At 47.0% G+C, this 18,225-nt stretch overlaps 1 protein-coding gene across 3 annotated transcripts in view; it reads right to left on the bottom strand.

The window, feature by feature from the left end:
- LOC146813540 (double-stranded RNA-specific adenosine deaminase-like) overlaps positions 1-18,225 on the bottom strand; it is a 318,386-nt gene that overhangs the window by 132,335 nt on the left and 167,826 nt on the right. The window lies entirely within an intron of this gene.

Genomic DNA, 18,225 nt, shown 5'->3' with positions numbered 1-18,225 from the left:
GGCGACATCGCCTGTGCCACAACCAGCATGATGGAACAGAAACCATTGGGACAGCAGCTGTTCCACAACTAGCATGAGGAACAGAAACCACGGCGACAGCAGCTGTGCCACAACCCGCATGATGAACAGAAACGAAGCCGACAGCATCTGTGCCACAACCACCAAGATGAACAGAAACCACGGCGACAGCATCTGTGCCACAACCAGCATGAGGAACAGAAACCATTGGGACAGCAGCTGTGCCATAACCAGCATGAGGAACAGAAACCACGGCGACAGCATCTGTGCCACAACCAGCATGATGAACAGAAACCACGAATACAGCATCTGTGCCACAACCAGCATGATGAACGCAAACCACAGCAGCAGCCGCTGTGCCACAACCAGAATGAGGAGCAGAAATCATTAGGACAGCGTCTCTGCCACAACCAGCATGATGAAATAAACCACAGCGACAGCAGCTGTACAACAACCAGCATGATGAACAGAAACCATTGGGACAGGAAATGTACCACAACCAGCATGATGAACAGAAACCACGGCAACAACGTCTGTGCCACAACCAGCATGAGGAACACAAACCAAGGCAACAGGATCTGTGCCACAACCAGCATTAGGAACAGAAATCATGGCGCAGGATCTGTGCCACAACCAGCATGAGGAACAGAAACCACGGCGACAGCATCTGTACCACAACCAGCATGATGAACAGAAACCATGGCGACACCATCTGTGCCACAACTAGCATGATGAACAGAAACCACGGCGACCACGTCTGTCCCACAACCAGCATGAGGAACAGAAACCATTGGGACAGCAGCTGTGCCATAACCAGCATGAGGAACAGAAACCACAGCGACAGCATCTCTACTACAACCAGCATGATGAACAGAAACCCCTGCGACAGCATCTGTGCCACAACCAGTACGAGGAACTGAAACCACGGCGACAACGTCTGTGCCACAACCAGTACGAGGAACCGAAACCACGGCGACAGGATCTGTGCCACAACCGACATGATGAATAGAAACCACTGCGACAGCATCTGCGCCACAACCTGCATGAGGAACAGAAACCAAGGTAACAGCATGTGTGCCACAACCACCATGATGAACAGAAACCACGGCGACAGCAGCTGTGACACAACCAGCATGAGGAACAGAAACCAAGGCAACAGCATCTGTGCCACAACCAGCATGATGGAACAGAAACCACTGCGACAGCAGCTGTGCCACAACCAGCATGATGAACAGAAACCTTTGGGACAGCATCTGTGCCACAACCAGCATGAGGAACAGAAACCACTGCGACAGCAGCTGTGCCACAACCAGCATGATGAACAGAAACCACTGCGACAGCATCTGTGCTACAACCAGCATGATGAACAGTAACCAAGCCGACAGCATCTGCGCCACAACCAGCACGATGAACAGAAACCATTGGGACAGCGTCTGTGCCACAACCAGCATGATGAACAGAAACCACGGTGACAGCATCTGTGCCACTACCAGCATGAGGAACACAAACCAAGGCAACAGGATCTGTGCCACAACCAGCATTAGGAACAGAATCCACGGCGACAGCATCTGTACCACAACCAGCAGGATGAACGGAAACCATTGGGACAGCATCTGTGCCACAATCAGCATGATGAACAGAAACCAAGCAGACAGCATCTGTGGCACAACCAGCATGATAAATAGAAACCATTGGGACAGCGTCTGTGCCACAACCAGCATGAGGAATAGAAACCTAGGCCAGAGCATCTGTACCACAACCAGCATTAGGAGCAGAAACCATGGCGACAGCAGCTGTGCCACAACCAGCATGAGGAACAGAAACCACGGCGACAGCATCTGTGCCACAACCAGAATAAGGAGCAGAAACCACGGTGACAGCATCAATGCCACAAGCAGCATGATGAGCAGAAAACACGGCGCCCGTAGCTGTGCCACAAGCAGCATGATGAACAGAAACCAGGGCGACCGCAGCTGTGCCACAACCAGCATGATGATAAGAAACCATTGGGACAGCAGCTGTGACACAACCAGCATGATGAACAGAAACCACAGCAACAATGTCTGTGCCACAACCAGCATGAGGAACACAAACCAAGGCGACAGCATCTGTGCCAAAACCAGCATGAAGAACACAAACCACAGTGACAGCATCTGTGCCACAACCAGCATGATGAACAGAAACCATGGCGACAGCAGCTGTGCCAAAACCAGGATGAGGAACAGAAACCAAGGCAACAGCATCTGTGCCACAACCAGCACGATGAACAGAAACCACGGCGACAGCAGCTGTGCCACAACCAGCACTATGAACAGAAACCATTGGGACAGCGTCTGTGCCATAACCCGCATGAGGAACAGAAACCACGGCGACAGCATCTGTGCCACAACCAGCATGAGGAACAGAAACCACGGCGACAGGATCTGTGCCAAAACCAGCATGAAGAACAGAAACCACAGTGACAGCATCTGTGCCACAACCAGCATGATGAACAGAAACCACAGCGACAGCATCTGTGCCACAACCAGCATGATGAACAGAAACCATGGCGACAGCAGCTGTGCCAAAACCAGGATGAGGAACAGAAACCAAGGCAACAGCATCTGTGCCACAACCAGCACGATGAACAGATACCACGGCGACAGCAGCTGTGCCACAACCAGCACTATGAACAGAAACCATTGGGACAGCGTCTGTGCCACAACCCGCATGAGGAACAGAAACCACGGCGACAGCATCTGTGCCACAACCAGCATGAGGAACAGAAACCAAGGCAACAGCATCTGTGCCACAACCAGCATGATGGAACAGAAACCACTGCGACAGCAGCTGTGCCACAACCAGCATGATGAACAGAAACCTTTGGGACAGCATCTGTGCCACAACCAGCATGAGGAACAGAAACCACTGCGACAGCAGCTGTGCCACAACCAGCATGATGAACAGAAACCACTGCGACAGCATCTGTGCTACAACCAGCATGATGAACAGTAACCAAGCCGACAGCATCTGCGCCACAACCAGCACGATGAACAGAAACCATTGGGACAGCGTCTGTGCCACAACCAGCATGATGAACAGAAACCACGGTGACAGCATCTGTGCCACTACCAGCATGAGGAACACAAACCAAGGCAACAGGATCTGTGCCACAACCAGCATTAGGAACAGAATCCACGGCGACAGCATCTGTACCACAACCAGCAGGATGAACGGAAACCATTGGGACAGCATCTGTGCCACAATCAGCATGATGAACAGAAACCAAGCAGACAGCATCTGTGGCACAACCAGCATGATAAATAGAAACCATTGGGACAGCGTCTGTGCCACAACCAGCATGAGGAATAGAAACCTAGGCCAGAGCATCTGTACCACAACCAGCATTAGGAGCAGAAACCATGGCGACAGCAGCTGTGCCACAACCAGCATGAGGAACAGAAACCACGGCGACAGCATCTGTGCCACAACCAGAATAAGGAGCAGAAACCACGGTGACAGCATCAATGCCACAAGCAGCATGATGAGCAGAAAACACGGCGCCCGTAGCTGTGCCACAAGCAGCATGATGAACAGAAACCAGGGCGACCGCAGCTGTGCCACAACCAGCATGATGATAAGAAACCATTGGGACAGCAGCTGTGACACAACCAGCATGATGAACAGAAACCACAGCAACAATGTCTGTGCCACAACCAGCATGAGGAACACAAACCAAGGCGACAGCATCTGTGCCAAAACCAGCATGAAGAACACAAACCACAGTGACAGCATCTGTGCCACAACCAGCATGATGAACAGAAACCATGGCGACAGCAGCTGTGCCAAAACCAGGATGAGGAACAGAAACCAAGGCAACAGCATCTGTGCCACAACCAGCACGATGAACAGAAACCACGGCGACAGCAGCTGTGCCACAACCAGCACTATGAACAGAAACCATTGGGACAGCGTCTGTGCCATAACCCGCATGAGGAACAGAAACCACGGCGACAGCATCTGTGCCACAACCAGCATGAGGAACAGAAACCACGGCGACAGGATCTGTGCCAAAACCAGCATGAAGAACAGAAACCACAGTGACAGCATCTGTGCCACAACCAGCATGATGAACAGAAACCACAGCGACAGCATCTGTGCCACAACCAGCATGATGAACAGAAACCATGGCGACAGCAGCTGTGCCAAAACCAGGATGAGGAACAGAAACCAAGGCAACAGCATCTGTGCCACAACCAGCACGATGAACAGATACCACGGCGACAGCAGCTGTGCCACAACCAGCACTATGAACAGAAACCATTGGGACAGCGTCTGTGCCACAACCCGCATGAGGAACAGAAACCACGGCGACAGCATCTGTGCCACAACCAGCATGAGGAACAGAAACCACGGCGACAGGATCTGTGCCAAAACCAGCATGAAGAACAGAAACCACAGTGACAGCATCTGTGCCACAACCAGCATGATGAACAGAAACCATGGCGACATCAGCTGTGCCAAAACCAGGATGAGGAACAGAAACCAAGGCAACAGCATCTGTGCCACAACCAGCACGATGAACAGAAACCACGGAGACAGCAGCTGTGCCACAACCAGCACTATGAACAGAAACCATTGGGACAGCGTCTGTGCCACAACCCGCATGAGGAACAGAAACCACGGCGACAGCATCTGTGCCACAACCAGCATGATGAACAGAAACCACGGCGACAGCATCTGTGCCACAACCAGCATGATGAACAGAAACTACGGCAACAGCATCTGTGCCACAACCAGGATGAGGAACAGAAACCACGGCGACAGCATCTGTGCCACAACCAGCATGATGAACAGAAACCACGGCGACAGCATCTGTGCCACAACCAGCATGATGAACAGAAACCATGGCGACAGCATCTGTGCCACAACCAGCATGATGAACAGAAACCACAGCGACAGCGTCTGTGCCACAACCAGCATGATGAACAGAAACCATTGGGACACCATCTGTGCCACAACCAGCATGAGGAGCAGAAACCTAGGCCATAGCATCTGTACCACAACCCCATTAGGAGCAGAAACCACGGTGACAGCAGCTGTGCCACAATCAGCATGAGGAACAGAAACCACGGCGACAGCAGCTATGTCACAACCAGCAGGATGAACAGAAACAATTGGGACACCATCTGTGTCACAATCAGCATGAGGAACAGAAACCATGGAGACAGCATCTGTACCACAACCAGCATGATGAACAGAAACCACGGCGACAGCGTCTGTACCACAACCAGCACGATGAACAGAAACCATTGGGACAGCAGCTGTGCCACAACCAGCATGATGAACAGAAACCACGGCGACAGCATCTGTGCCACAGCCAGCATTAGGAGCTGAAACCACGGCAACAGCATCTGTGCTACAACCAGCATTAGGAGCAGAAACCACGGCGACAGCATCTGTGCCACAACCAGCATTAGGAGCAGAAACCACGGTGACAGCAGCTGTGCCCAACCAGCAAGAGGAACAGAAACCACGGAGACAGCAGCTGTGTCACAATCAGCATGAGGAACAGAAACCACGGCGACAGCAGCTGTGTCACAACCAGCAGGATGAACAGAAACAATTGGGACACCATCTGTGCCACAACCAGCATGATGAACAGAAACCACGGCGACAGCGTCTGTGCCACAACCATCATGAGGAACAGAAACCACTGCGACAACAGCTGTGCCACAACCAGCATGAGGAGCAGAAACTATTGGGACAGCGTCTGTACCACAACCAGCATGATGAGCAGAAACCAAGCCAACAGCAGCTATGCCACAACGAGCAGGATGAACAGAAACCATTGGGACGTCATCTGTGCCACAACCAGCATGATGAACAGAAACCACGGCAACAGCATCTGTGCCACAACCAGCATGATGAACAGAAACCATGATGAACAGAAACCACGGTGACAGCGTCTGTGCCACAACCAGCATGATGAACAGAAACCACAGCGACAGTGTCTGTGCCACAACCAGCAGGATGAAAAGAAACCATTGGGACAGCGTCACAACCAGCATGATCAACGGAAACCAAGCCGACAGCATCTGTGCCACAACCAGGATGATGAAAAGAAACCATTGGGACAACACCTGTGACACAACCAGCATGATGAACGGAAACTACAGCATCAGCAGCTGTGCCACAACCAGCATTAGGAACTGAAACCATTGGGACAGTATCTGTGCCACAACCAGCACGAGGAACAGAAGCCAAGGCGACAGCGTCTTGTTGTGTGTGGATTTAGATTCCGTACATAGGTTTCCAGATTTATGCCCCTATATAGGTACAATCCATATTGCCCTTATTTAGGCATAGAAAATACAGCCCTTAGGCATTGTCCAGGCTAACCAAATACAGGCATGGTCTCCTACATCCGTCCATCCACATCTCAAGGAGTTCTTGGAAAACCAGACTCTTAAGCCTTTAGGAATTTCCCTTGCTTGGATATTGATTTCTCCAAGAACTCATTTATTATGCATGAACATCTATTTCTTAGGGGTTCATTCATGATGTTCCGATGCCCGACATTTACGTCAATACAGGCATTCCTAAACACCTTCAAGGTATAAATATACCTGCACTTGCCCTGGGAAACCACGGTTCCGGTACGGTCCAGTTCGCCTGCCTACTTGCGGTTCGCCATGGCAAGTTCGGAAGGAGATCGAGTTCCCACCTGATGCACTGACCAGACGCTGTCATCCCCCTCGCAGAGAATCCAGCTCCAGTGTTCCTGACTCCCGTTGCAGGGTGTTAGATATCGAGTCCCGGAAAGAGATTCCAACCTCACACATTCTAAGGTATGGAGCAGACTAGAACTTAGAGAAACTTTTGGCAACTCTTGGCAAAACAAACTATAGCTAGCTATACTTGAGAAAACAGCACCTACTGCTTACCTCGTACTACACTTAGGTTAGGTACACTGGGGTAGAACTATTTAGAAGCATCAGATGAGTATTCACATTTTAGCCTGTGTTATTTATGTATGTATTTTAAGAATATATGTCATAGCTACAAACCATGCCATTGCAGTATTATTTTATCTTACTGCTAACCCTGTACGTATTGTACTTCGCATCCTGTCTTACGATTGTAGCAGTTCATATCTCTTGATTGAGCAATAAGACTGTTAAATAAACCCCTTTTTATTGAAACACCGTCTCTCTATTTCTGTGCAACTCTGTAGAAACGAAGCATGCACAATTGACTGAGTGAAACTGTTATCTATTGTTTCCACGATTCAGAGATTGTTCCAATTCTAAGCGAAACAAAGTTGTCATGTTTATGCGGTTGTCAGAAACGAATCCCTTCTTGTTTATTCAAGAAGTTTCTAGTGACCTCGGAGTTAGCTTGCACACACAAGTAATTAAGTTTAATGTACTCGATAGAGACCTACTGACCTCAGTCCCATGTCAAAACTATAGTGTATATTATTCCAATGCGCAGAGCCTATCAGTGATATAGGAACATGGCGCCCAACCGTTTGGTAAGGCACTAATTTAACGCTAGATACTGATGCAACTCAGTCATGCTTTTCTCAGAGACCCTCTACTCATAAAACTCCATAAGACGTCTGGAGTGGGTAGGGATAATATTCGCCATAGCGGAGTAGAACAAAAATCCTATGTATTAGCTGTTTGGTTTGTTCAACGTTGAAGGATACAGTGTTCCAAAATAGTGGGCACCTTATCTTTGTTTCCTTGAAACTGGTTCTACATTTTTTTCAACAAAATGTCTGATACAGACGCTGAGGCTGACCAAGTCGTAGCAGGCTTTAATACTACAGGTTTAAATGAAACCGATGAGGGTGTTATAAACATCCATTCAAATTAAACTACAACTGTCTGAAAGTCCTGATAAGGTCTTTCCTAAAAACACTCCTACCTCTTCTAAAAAGAAGTGGGAAAAGAGCAAACAACATTCAAAAGAGAAAGATTCTCAATCCTGAGGTAGATCTCCTCAAAAGGAGCCCTCTGAAAGGAGGTACAACCTCAGGAATAGGGATAATTTGAGAAAACCTGACAGGGATCAAGATACTGATACACGTTCCTCTCATACCTTTCAGATATCATCACAGACATCCGAAAAAAGAGGACGGTCAGAGAACAACGAAGAACGCGTGAAGTCTAAAGACGATCAACACGTTCAGAAAAATAAAGTAAAACCATAATTCTCCAAAAAGAAGGTAGCAGGTCTGAAGATCAGACATGCCGAGGATTCGGAGAACACAACTCAAGAACGGAGAATGGGCTCAGACAATGTTGGACAGCGCAGCAGAAGTTACAGTACAGTAGCTCACCAGAACCTGAAGGGGCTTCTGGAGACAGTGGACTTGAATGAGGACATTCAAGTTGAAACTGCAGATACCGGGGTTAGTTCTCCGCATAGGTTATATGAAATAACACTCCGGATGGTGGGGGACATACCAAGAAAAGTGAAAGCACTCTTTTGGGAGCGACTTTCAAAGGGTTATTATATACTTCTAGCAGAACAAGACTGGCCACCAGAATTTGTCAGAGAGTGCCCACATGGCGAAGACATCATTATGCCACCCTTCTCCAACGATGTTCCAGTACACTTAAAATATACTTATGCCAGGAAATGGCCAAGGCCCCAGCATTATATAAGAATCATGTAGGATGGGATGAGGTCTCACCTCATCACAAAATCCAGTTAAAAAAAAAATCAACTAACTACACAAAGGCAGTACCCGGTTAAGCAAGAAGCTAAAAAACAGGTCAGGGAGATTTTAGATCAACTTGAATACCAGGGGATGATTGAAACATGCACCTCATCAATGAACAATCCTTTGTTTCCTGTCTCCAAACCAGACCATACATATCATCTAGTTTTGGATTACAAACACCTAAACTGTTATTGTAAAACATTTGCAGTGCAAAATGCACACAGTACAGCATCAATGAATAACATTGTGCGTAAAAAGTACAAAACCACATTAGACATTTCAAATGGTTTCTTTTGTCAAAATATTGCACCTGAAAGTAGATATTTGACCACTTTCTCATAATGGGGACACAGCGTCAATTTTGTCGACTCCCACAGGGGTTCAAAAACAGCCCGGGGTTATTCTCAGCAAGAGTAACAGAGTAACTACAAATTTATGATGAAGAGGCATTGTCATATGTCGATGATATATATCTGACAGACGATGACCTGGACAGACACTTGAACAGGGTGAACACCATTATATTGGGCTTCGCCTCTGGAGGGTTACAAATTCAACTTTAAAAAATCCAGAATTGCCCATCTCAACGTCCTTTTCTTACGATATGAACTTTCAAGTGAAGGCAAAAGCCTGGTAGCCAATTTTTTAGAAGAGTGTGCGCTGCTCCAACGTCCAAAAACGCTGAAAAACTTAGTCGATTCTAGGTTTCCTAAATTTTGGAAGAACATACATTCTAAACTATGCAGAGAGGGTTAAACCTCCCTACGAATTAATCAAACTTGATTTCAAAGCCACAACTTGGACACAAGAACACACAGAAATTCTGCCTTCACTTCAAACAGACATGTTAGCAACAAAACACTTGCAAACACGCATAAACGTACGCAACTTAGTGATCCGAATCATTCCGGGTCAATGTGGATTCACCTACTTAACTTTTAACGAAGGGAAAAAGTACCAATTGCATACAAATCACACTTGTATACACAAGCCGAAATGAAATTCACTGCTACAGAAAAGATTCTGACAGCAGTTCAAACCACTGTAGCAAAAGAAAGAGCACAGGGGAAACGCATTATGGTCGTGACTCCTGTACCAGCCTTAAAGGCAGTTACTAAAGCTAGCATTCTGAATGCAAAAGCTTTACATCCAAGATGGATACAATGGGTTAATTCTCTTGCCGCAACTGATGTTGAATATGTTTTTGATCCTTACTTGAAAACACAAGCATTCCTGCAATACAAACACGAATGTCCTCTGCCTACTGAAATTCTCCCTCTTGATTAGTACGAATTTATGATTTATAGTGATGTTTCTACACAACCCGCTACGGAGAGTAAACAAGCTTACAGTGCAGCATGCGCGATCGTTAAAGGTCGTATGCGCGATGGCAAATTCAGGTCAATGGTCACAAAAATGCAATCTCTAGGAGATTGTACAGCTCAGTGAGCTGAACTACAAGCATTCAAGATGGCACTTGAAAACACGGATAGCGAATTCCCCACACTCATAGTGTGCGATTCTTTTTACTGTGTTCAATCTTACAATGAATATTTACAGAATTGGCTTCAAAATGGTTTCAAAGATGCAAAAGGTGGCACAATCAAGCATAAAACGCTTTGGGCACAAGTAGTTCAGTTGCGAAACGGACTGCAAAACACTCACGTGATACACATGCTGAGTCATCAACATGATGGCGTTCACGTTGAAAGGAATTCATTGGCTGATGAAGCCGCGAAAGGGGCTGTGCAAATAGCTTCTGTAGCTGCAATCACTCGTTCAAAAACGAAAATAGGCAATGCTGGCTGTCAATGCTTCAAGCACAGGCAGCGGGTGCAGCGTTACCCAAAAGGTTTCCACTCAAATACTCATATATAATTGATGAGAACAATGTTCTGTTTGCTCGAATCCCTGGAGTGGTGGATATGGTAATACCAAACATGGAACATAGATTAGGACTAATCCTAGCAGCACATGAAGGGATCGCCTCTGCCCATGCAGGTGTTTCCGCCACAGTATTGTTATTAAAACAGAGATGGCCAGGCATTAGGAAACAGACCAGGAATTATGTTTTGGACTGAAAATTATGCCAGAAGATGAAAGTCTCTACTGTGAAACGTCCTGCGCAGACACCCCTGTTAATTTCAGATAAACCATTAGCATGTGTTTACCTGGACCACTGCGGTCCCTTACAAAGGGATGGTAACTATGAATATATCATGGTCGCAGTGGATTTGTGTTCTAGGTTCCTATGGATGTGGCCTCAGCGCTCGGCTGACGCTCAAACTGTTCTAAAAGATTTGTGAGTCTTTATCGGCACGTACGCAACTGGCACACTACATTGTGACCAGGGTCCTGCATTTAGCTCTCGAGCTTACAAACAAGCCATTGCCAGTTTGGGCGTAGCATTGCGGTATTTTTCTCCATTCCATCCTGAGGGAAATTCTGTTGTGGAAAGAAAAAACCGGGACATAAAGCAGTCTATAACAGCTAGGGTATTAGGTTCGGGTGATGAGTGGGTCAAACACCTTTATGGTGTCCAGCGCGCACTTAACAACTTGCCAAGAAGTTCTCTAGGGGGAGTCACTCCATATGAAGTTCTATTTGGAACTAGAATGTTGGTACCGGAACTTGATATGCAAGGCACAGTGATGGAAAATAAAAAGTTTGATGTCAAAGACCGTTTGGCTGTTTTACAGGACTTAAATGAACTAAGAACGAAACAAAGCAACGTGCTCCTGAAGCCAATCATCACTTGAGAAAAACCGCCCGTCCCAGCAAGGCCTGTCTGGATCCCAAAGCTTGGTGATCTAGTCAGAGAAAAGATCACGGACAAGAAGGAATTTGGGCCTTCTTGCAGACAACCAGTACCTGTCCTAGCAATCCACGGATCAAGAACAGTACTTTTCCCACCCCTTGCTGGTAAAAAGGAGAAAAGATTTGTGTCCATCGACCTGATCAAACCACACTATGTGGCCGATACTAAGCAGTAAGCCAAGTGGACTCCGCCAATGTAGCAGACGCACTCCTCTAGCTACAATCCAAGAGGTTCAAACTGAAAGACTCATCACCTTTGAAGATTCTGCAGTGAGAAATGAAGGACTAAGCAACAATGCCATGGAACTTATACCTCTTGAGACCCAAATAACAGTTTGTCCTGATACACATGTCTACAACGAAGTAACAAGTGATCAACTGGTTCCAGCGAATTCAACAAATCCTGATGCAATTCCAACCATTGACAGAACTGCCTCTGGCTATTTCATGAACTTTGATACGTTTTCTGAGGATCCCAGCGAACCTGAAACGACGCCAGCACAAAGAACTTTCAAAGAACAAGCAACAGACTTTTTTCATCTCCTGAAAAAGACTTATCTGGTTTCACCATGGATTGAAATATGGATTGTTTTGGGAATATTCTTCCTTCTACTTTGGTTAGCTCTGGTATTAACTCTGGGTATGCTGATAGGTGGAAAATGTATCCGAATGGACACAGCAAGTAAGAGTGAACTTACTTCTCCAGCCACACAAATCATCCCATCGTGAAGCAAGAGACTTGTCAGCAGTGAACATCACAGCCGTTCCTATACCAGATGGTATAGTTTGGGACCAAAGTGAATATGACATTTATGGCCCGTCGGAGCTTTTGAAGATTCCACATTTATTTAAGATTTCATTAAGTGACTTTATTACCTCTAGTACCTTTTCTGATGATTAGGACTTCAAGACTGTTAATAACATGTCTGATCTAGAAATGTCTGCAGTATTCACAAATCATGAATATTTAGAGGGTTCATCAGACTATGAACACATGTATTGTTATAACCACTATGGTAATCATTTCCTTCATAAATCTGCAACACCTAGAAATGTATTTATGTATAACCAATGGGAACATTGTCCTACACCTCCAAAGGGTAGCTCAAAAACTTTTGCAATGAAATTTCCATATTTTTCAGGCTACAATTTGTCTAATCCAGAATCGTTTTACTTTAAGAATGTGAATAAAACAGGAACAAAAAATATGTTAATGAATACGAAACAGATTTATTCTGCAGTCTTTATTGCCCAACTGTCTAGACAGGGTTTCGACTTTTGGAAAGACAACATTGAGACAAAATCTGTTTGGGGTACAAAAGATTGGCAAGTGCAGGGGGTAGAAGCTTTGTTTAGAGCCTGTTTCCTCCCTGAGACAATTATGTTTTTGAATGACACTGTCCAACAAAAGTCTTGCCTTGGATTAGCCAAGATCAAAGACATGAACACACCGACCATACCTACACCTGCAAGTAATAGCACTACACGGGGGGAGGTCGACGTACATAATATTTTGCATCACAACAGATCAGATCCAGAATGGAAAAAAATGGTTGCTGTGACCCACAGACACTAATAACTGTCAAAATCGATTCCTGAACAAAACAGAGGGTTTCACTATCAATAGGCCAGACCCACGCTATGTTCAAAGACAGCATCCAGGGGTAGTAACAACATACAGTGTAGGGAAACTTTGCCTTGATTGGCTACAGAAAGCTACACTGAAGGATGTAAAACAACACTTAACTTCAAGAAGGTGCAGACCTTAGGGAATTCTTGCTAGGGCCAAGAAAACCACATCAAAAACATTTCATATATGCCGGTATCTATGCTGCTTATAATGAAGCATGAAAAGCTACCCAAGCAGAGACTGCAAACCGAATACGAGACATTGATCATGTTAATTTAGAGACAACTCTCTCTGTAGTAAACAATGGGTTAACAACTCTGTCGTCCAGAATATATTCATTGGACAGCATTGTGTCTTCTGTCATAGACATCATGGAACAAGTCTTGGTCATGCTGCAACATGGTCAGTCTCAGCTACGTTCTATCATGCTATTGGGCTGGACGCTACAAAACGTGCGTGCAGGCTATGTGCCTTGGCGTTTAATCAACACTACGTCACTGTTTTCAGAAATCAATCTCACTGATAAACAGATCAGACTGGCCCAAAGGGGAGCAGACTACACTATGCTGAGCATTGAAAAACTGGAAAAATTACCATTCACAGTGGCAGAAAAACCAGCCACTGAATGGCTCATACATGGTAAAATTACTCTGCATGTTACAACTTTCCATTTTCAATATTGCCTAAAACATATACCAGCAGGCAAATATGAAAGGTTTGATAAAGAATACATCAAGACATCTTGGGATTTACCTTACACACATAGATGTTGGAGTGGGGAACGTGAAGTGTTTCTTAGCGGTGAAAACTGTGAAAATGCACTTAGCGGTTCTCTCCTTTGTCAGGGTATTAACTTACATGGGGCCTGTGATGGTTCCACTACAAACTTATCCTGTCACCTGCAAAGTTCACCGGCTGCAGCGATTAATCCAATTTTTGGCCAACCTTCTAATGGGAGTTGCATTATGTTGAATGATCACAGCTGCTGTGGCATGTTGCCAGGTATTTCATATCTAGTTATGGTTACATCCAGGGTTACTTGCTGTATGCAAGTCTTGTTTCCACAAATAGACAGAGTCAGGGAGACGCCTTTATGGCCTTCACTGAACATCTCTTCTATACGAATTGATACTCTAAGCAGAATGAAAGCCATTCTTTTCCAGAAAACACTGCCACTGACCTCGGCCAGAGAGACTTATGATCTACAAGTCGCAAGGACTTCTGCAGAGATACATACCTGCCACTCCTTTTAGCACTCGTTGCAGGGATCCTATTTTTGCTCCTACTTCTACGATACGGCAAGCCAAATCACCAGCAACACCCTATTCGTCATGGAGAGAGCTCTAATGGAGATGAAGTGTCGTGAGCGCATCGTCCAAATTTTGGGTTACCTCGTCTACGAGAATTAAACACCAAATGGTTTCTGTCATTCAGACCAATCTGGCAAGATTACATCTTACCTGTTCTACGCTGCCTGCTCTGCGGTGAAGAATGCGTGCTAGACATTTATAACACTCCCATCAGTCATGCCTATGGATATCGATGCTCTGCTGGACCCGGTAACGGCCCATGCTCTGTGTTGTCCCCGGCGGCTACCAATCCTGATGACAGCATTCATTGAGATCTCACAGACACAAATTGCTACTGCTAGGGCCGGACTGGGAACCAAAACCGGCCCTGGCAAAGAGCTTGGCAGCCCCCACCCCCCCTTCCAGGGAGGGGGGGGGCATTGGCGGTGCCGCCCAGCACTTTGCCAGGGCCGGTTTTCGGACGATTTTGTTACCGGGCCGAAACGGCCCTGTAACAAAATCGGACCCCAGGGGCCCAAAACCAGCCCCCACCCGTGCGGCGCACCGGGGGATTGCCCGGTGCCCGTTACGGCCAGTCCGGCCCTGGCTACTGCTGAGGTACGAGAAGAAACATCAGGTACGCAGGTAATGAATATGCTACTTACCAGTATGCATCTGTTCTTGGCATGTAGGGCTGCTGACATTCATATCTGTGCATAGATCGCCGCCTAGTGTTGGGTCCGGATGTTTGCACGTTGTTGTCCTGGAAGAGTCTTCGAAGTATCCTGGGATAGGTGACTCCTCCCCTGGACTACAGTGCGCATGGGCATCCTCTCCATCCTCCGATTGTTTTTCGCCATTGTGGCAGTGATGGAGTAGATACGGAAAGTGATGAGCATGCTTTACAGTAATTCTGAGAGCTGCAGCTGCTACAGGCGCCGGGGAGGAGGGAGGGCGATATGAATGTCAGCAGCCCTACATGCCAAGAACAGATGCATACTGGTAAGTAGCATATTCAGTTCGAGGCATGTGGGCTGCTGAATTCATATCTGTGCATAGAATATACAGCAGTGCCCTCTTATTAGCGGCGGCTACCAGTGCCAGCTGCAGCGGTCTGAAAAAGAGCTTTGAGAACAGCCTGTCCTACAGCTGCGTGCTGTTTTGATTGCCCATCTACACAATAGTGTTTGGTAAATGTATGTGTAGTGGACCAGGTGGCTGCTCTACATATATCATGCAAAGGAATGTTACCTAGGAAAGCCATGGAGGCCCCTAACTTACGTGTTGAGTGGGCTCGTGGGGGAATCGTTAATGTGCGTTTAGCCTTTTGATAGCAAATTTGAATACATTGAACGATCCATCTGGCTATACCTGCTTTGGAGATAGCGTTACCTTTGTGGTGTGGGGCAAAGGCAACGAAAAGTTGTTTTGTTTTCCTAAAGGGTTTGGTCCTGTCGATATAATACATGAGGGCCCTTTTCACATCTAGTGTATGGAGTGCCCTTTCTGCGACAGTTTGTGGGTTTTGAAAGAAAACAGGCAGTTCAATAGTTTGATTCATGTGGAACTGCGATATCACCTTGGGCATGAATTTGGGGTTGGTACGTAGTACGACCCTGTTGGCGTGAACCTGTATAAATGGCTCTTGAACGGTTAGTGCCTGGAGTTCACTAACTCTTCTTAAAGAAGTGATCGCCACTAGGAAAGCTACTTTCCAGGTAAGGAATTGAATCTCGCATGAGTGTAGAGGTTCAAAGGGTGGACCCATCAGGCGTGTGAGGACCAAGTTGAGGTTCCACATCGGAGCCGGTGGGTGGCTTGGTGGAATGACTCGTTTGAGTCCTTCCAAGAATGCTTTGATGGCAGGCACTCTGAATAGAGAGAGGTGCTGCCTGGTCTGCAGATAGGCTGATATTGCGGTCAAATGGACACGTATAGAGGTGTACGCCAGATTGCATCGGTATAGGTGTAAGAGGTAACAAATTATGTTTTGGATGGATGCGTCTAGCGGGTTAATGTCATTATTATTGCAGAAATGACGAACCTTTTCCATTTGGCTGCATAGTAAGCTCTGGTAGTGGGTCTCCTGGCCTCCTTAATGATGTCCATACAGTCAGGTGGCAGGTTTAGGTAGCCAAACTCTAGGACTTCAGGAGCCAGATTGCCAGGTTCAGCTGTTGCGGATCTGGGTGCTGAATCTCTCCATGGTTCTGCGTCAAATGCGCGGGTTTGATCCGCAGCCTTTGATGCGGCACCACGGAAAGTTCGAGAAAGGTGGTGTACCATGGCTGGCGTGCCCACGTTGGAGCAACCAGGACGAGTGTCAGTGAATGTTGTCTGAGTTTGCGTGCCACCAGCGGTATCAGTGGTGCTGGGGGAAAAGCGTACGCAAATCTGCCGGACCAGTTCATCCATATCGCATTGCCCTGCGACTGCGGATGTGGGAACCTGGCGGCAAAGCTTTGGCATTTTGCGTTTTCGCTTGTGGCGAATAGGTCTATCTCTGGATGACCCCATTGCTGGAAGTACGGTTGGAGTACTGATGGGTGTAACTCCCACTCGTGCATCTGGTGGCTGTGTCTGCTGAGCAGATCCGCCATCTGGTTGTCCTTGCCGGGGAGGTGTTCTGCCATGAGGAACATGTTCCTCTGAATGGCCCACTTCCACATGCTCTGAGCCAGATGAGACAACTGTGGAGAGTGTGTTCCTCCCTGCTTCTGTATGTAGTACATGGTGGTCATGTTGTCCGTTCGGATCAACACGACTTTGTTGCACAAGTGTACTTTGAATGCTTTCATAGCCAGGAAGATTGCCATCAGTTCTAGAAGGTTGATGTGCATCTTCTTTTGTTGTGTTGTCCATAGTCCCTGCACTGTGTAATGGAGTACATGAGCTCCCCATCCCTGGAGAGACGCGTCCGCCGTCAGTATTATTTGTGGGAGAGGCTCTTGGAACGGTCGGCCCTTGCAAAGGTTTTGTGGATTCCACCAATACAGAGAGTTGTATGCCCGACCGCTCACCAACACTAGATCTTTCAACTGTCCTTGAGCCGGATTCCACTGACGTGCTAAGCACTCCTGAAGCGGGCGCATATGTAGTCTCGCGTGTGGGACTATGAAAATGCAGGAGGCCATCATGCCTATCAACTGCATGAACACTCGCGCGGGAAGGGAGTGTTGTGGTTTGAACTTGGAAATCAGCATTTGCATGCTGTTGATTCTCACTAAATTTGGCTGAGCTGTGGCCGCCAGAGTGTCTATAGTCGCACCTAGGTACTGTTGTACGTGTGCGGGCTGGAGATGGGATTTGGGGTAATTTAGTGAGAAACCCAGACTGTGAAGGAGGTGAATGGTGCGGGACATGTGGCTGGCACATTGCTGGGCTGACTTCGCTTGAACGAGCCACTCGTCCAGGTAAGGGTAGACGTGTATGTGCTGCCTCCGTAGATGTGCCGCCACAGTAGCTAGGCACTTTGTGAACACCCTGGGTGCTGTTGTCACGCCGAAGGGGAGGACTTTGAATTGGTAGTGCTGCCCTTGAACAGTGAACCTGAGGTATTTTTTGTATGAGGGGTGAATGGGTATGTGGAAATACGCATCTTTGAGGTCCAGTGTGGCCAGGAAGTCTCCCTGCTTGAGCAGCGGGAGGACTTGCTGTAAAGTGAGCATGTGAAAATGCTCGGAAAGAATGTACTGGTTCAGGGGTCTCAGGTCTAATATAGGTCTGAGTGACCCGTCCTTTTTCGGTATTAAAAA

This window comes from Triturus cristatus, chromosome 7 (genome assembly GCF_964204655.1).
Source record: "Triturus cristatus chromosome 7, aTriCri1.1, whole genome shotgun sequence".
Lineage (NCBI taxonomy): Eukaryota > Metazoa > Chordata > Amphibia > Caudata > Salamandridae > Triturus > Triturus cristatus.
The sequence above is the reverse complement of the archived record's forward strand: the minus strand, read 5'-3'. Positions and strand labels throughout refer to the sequence as shown.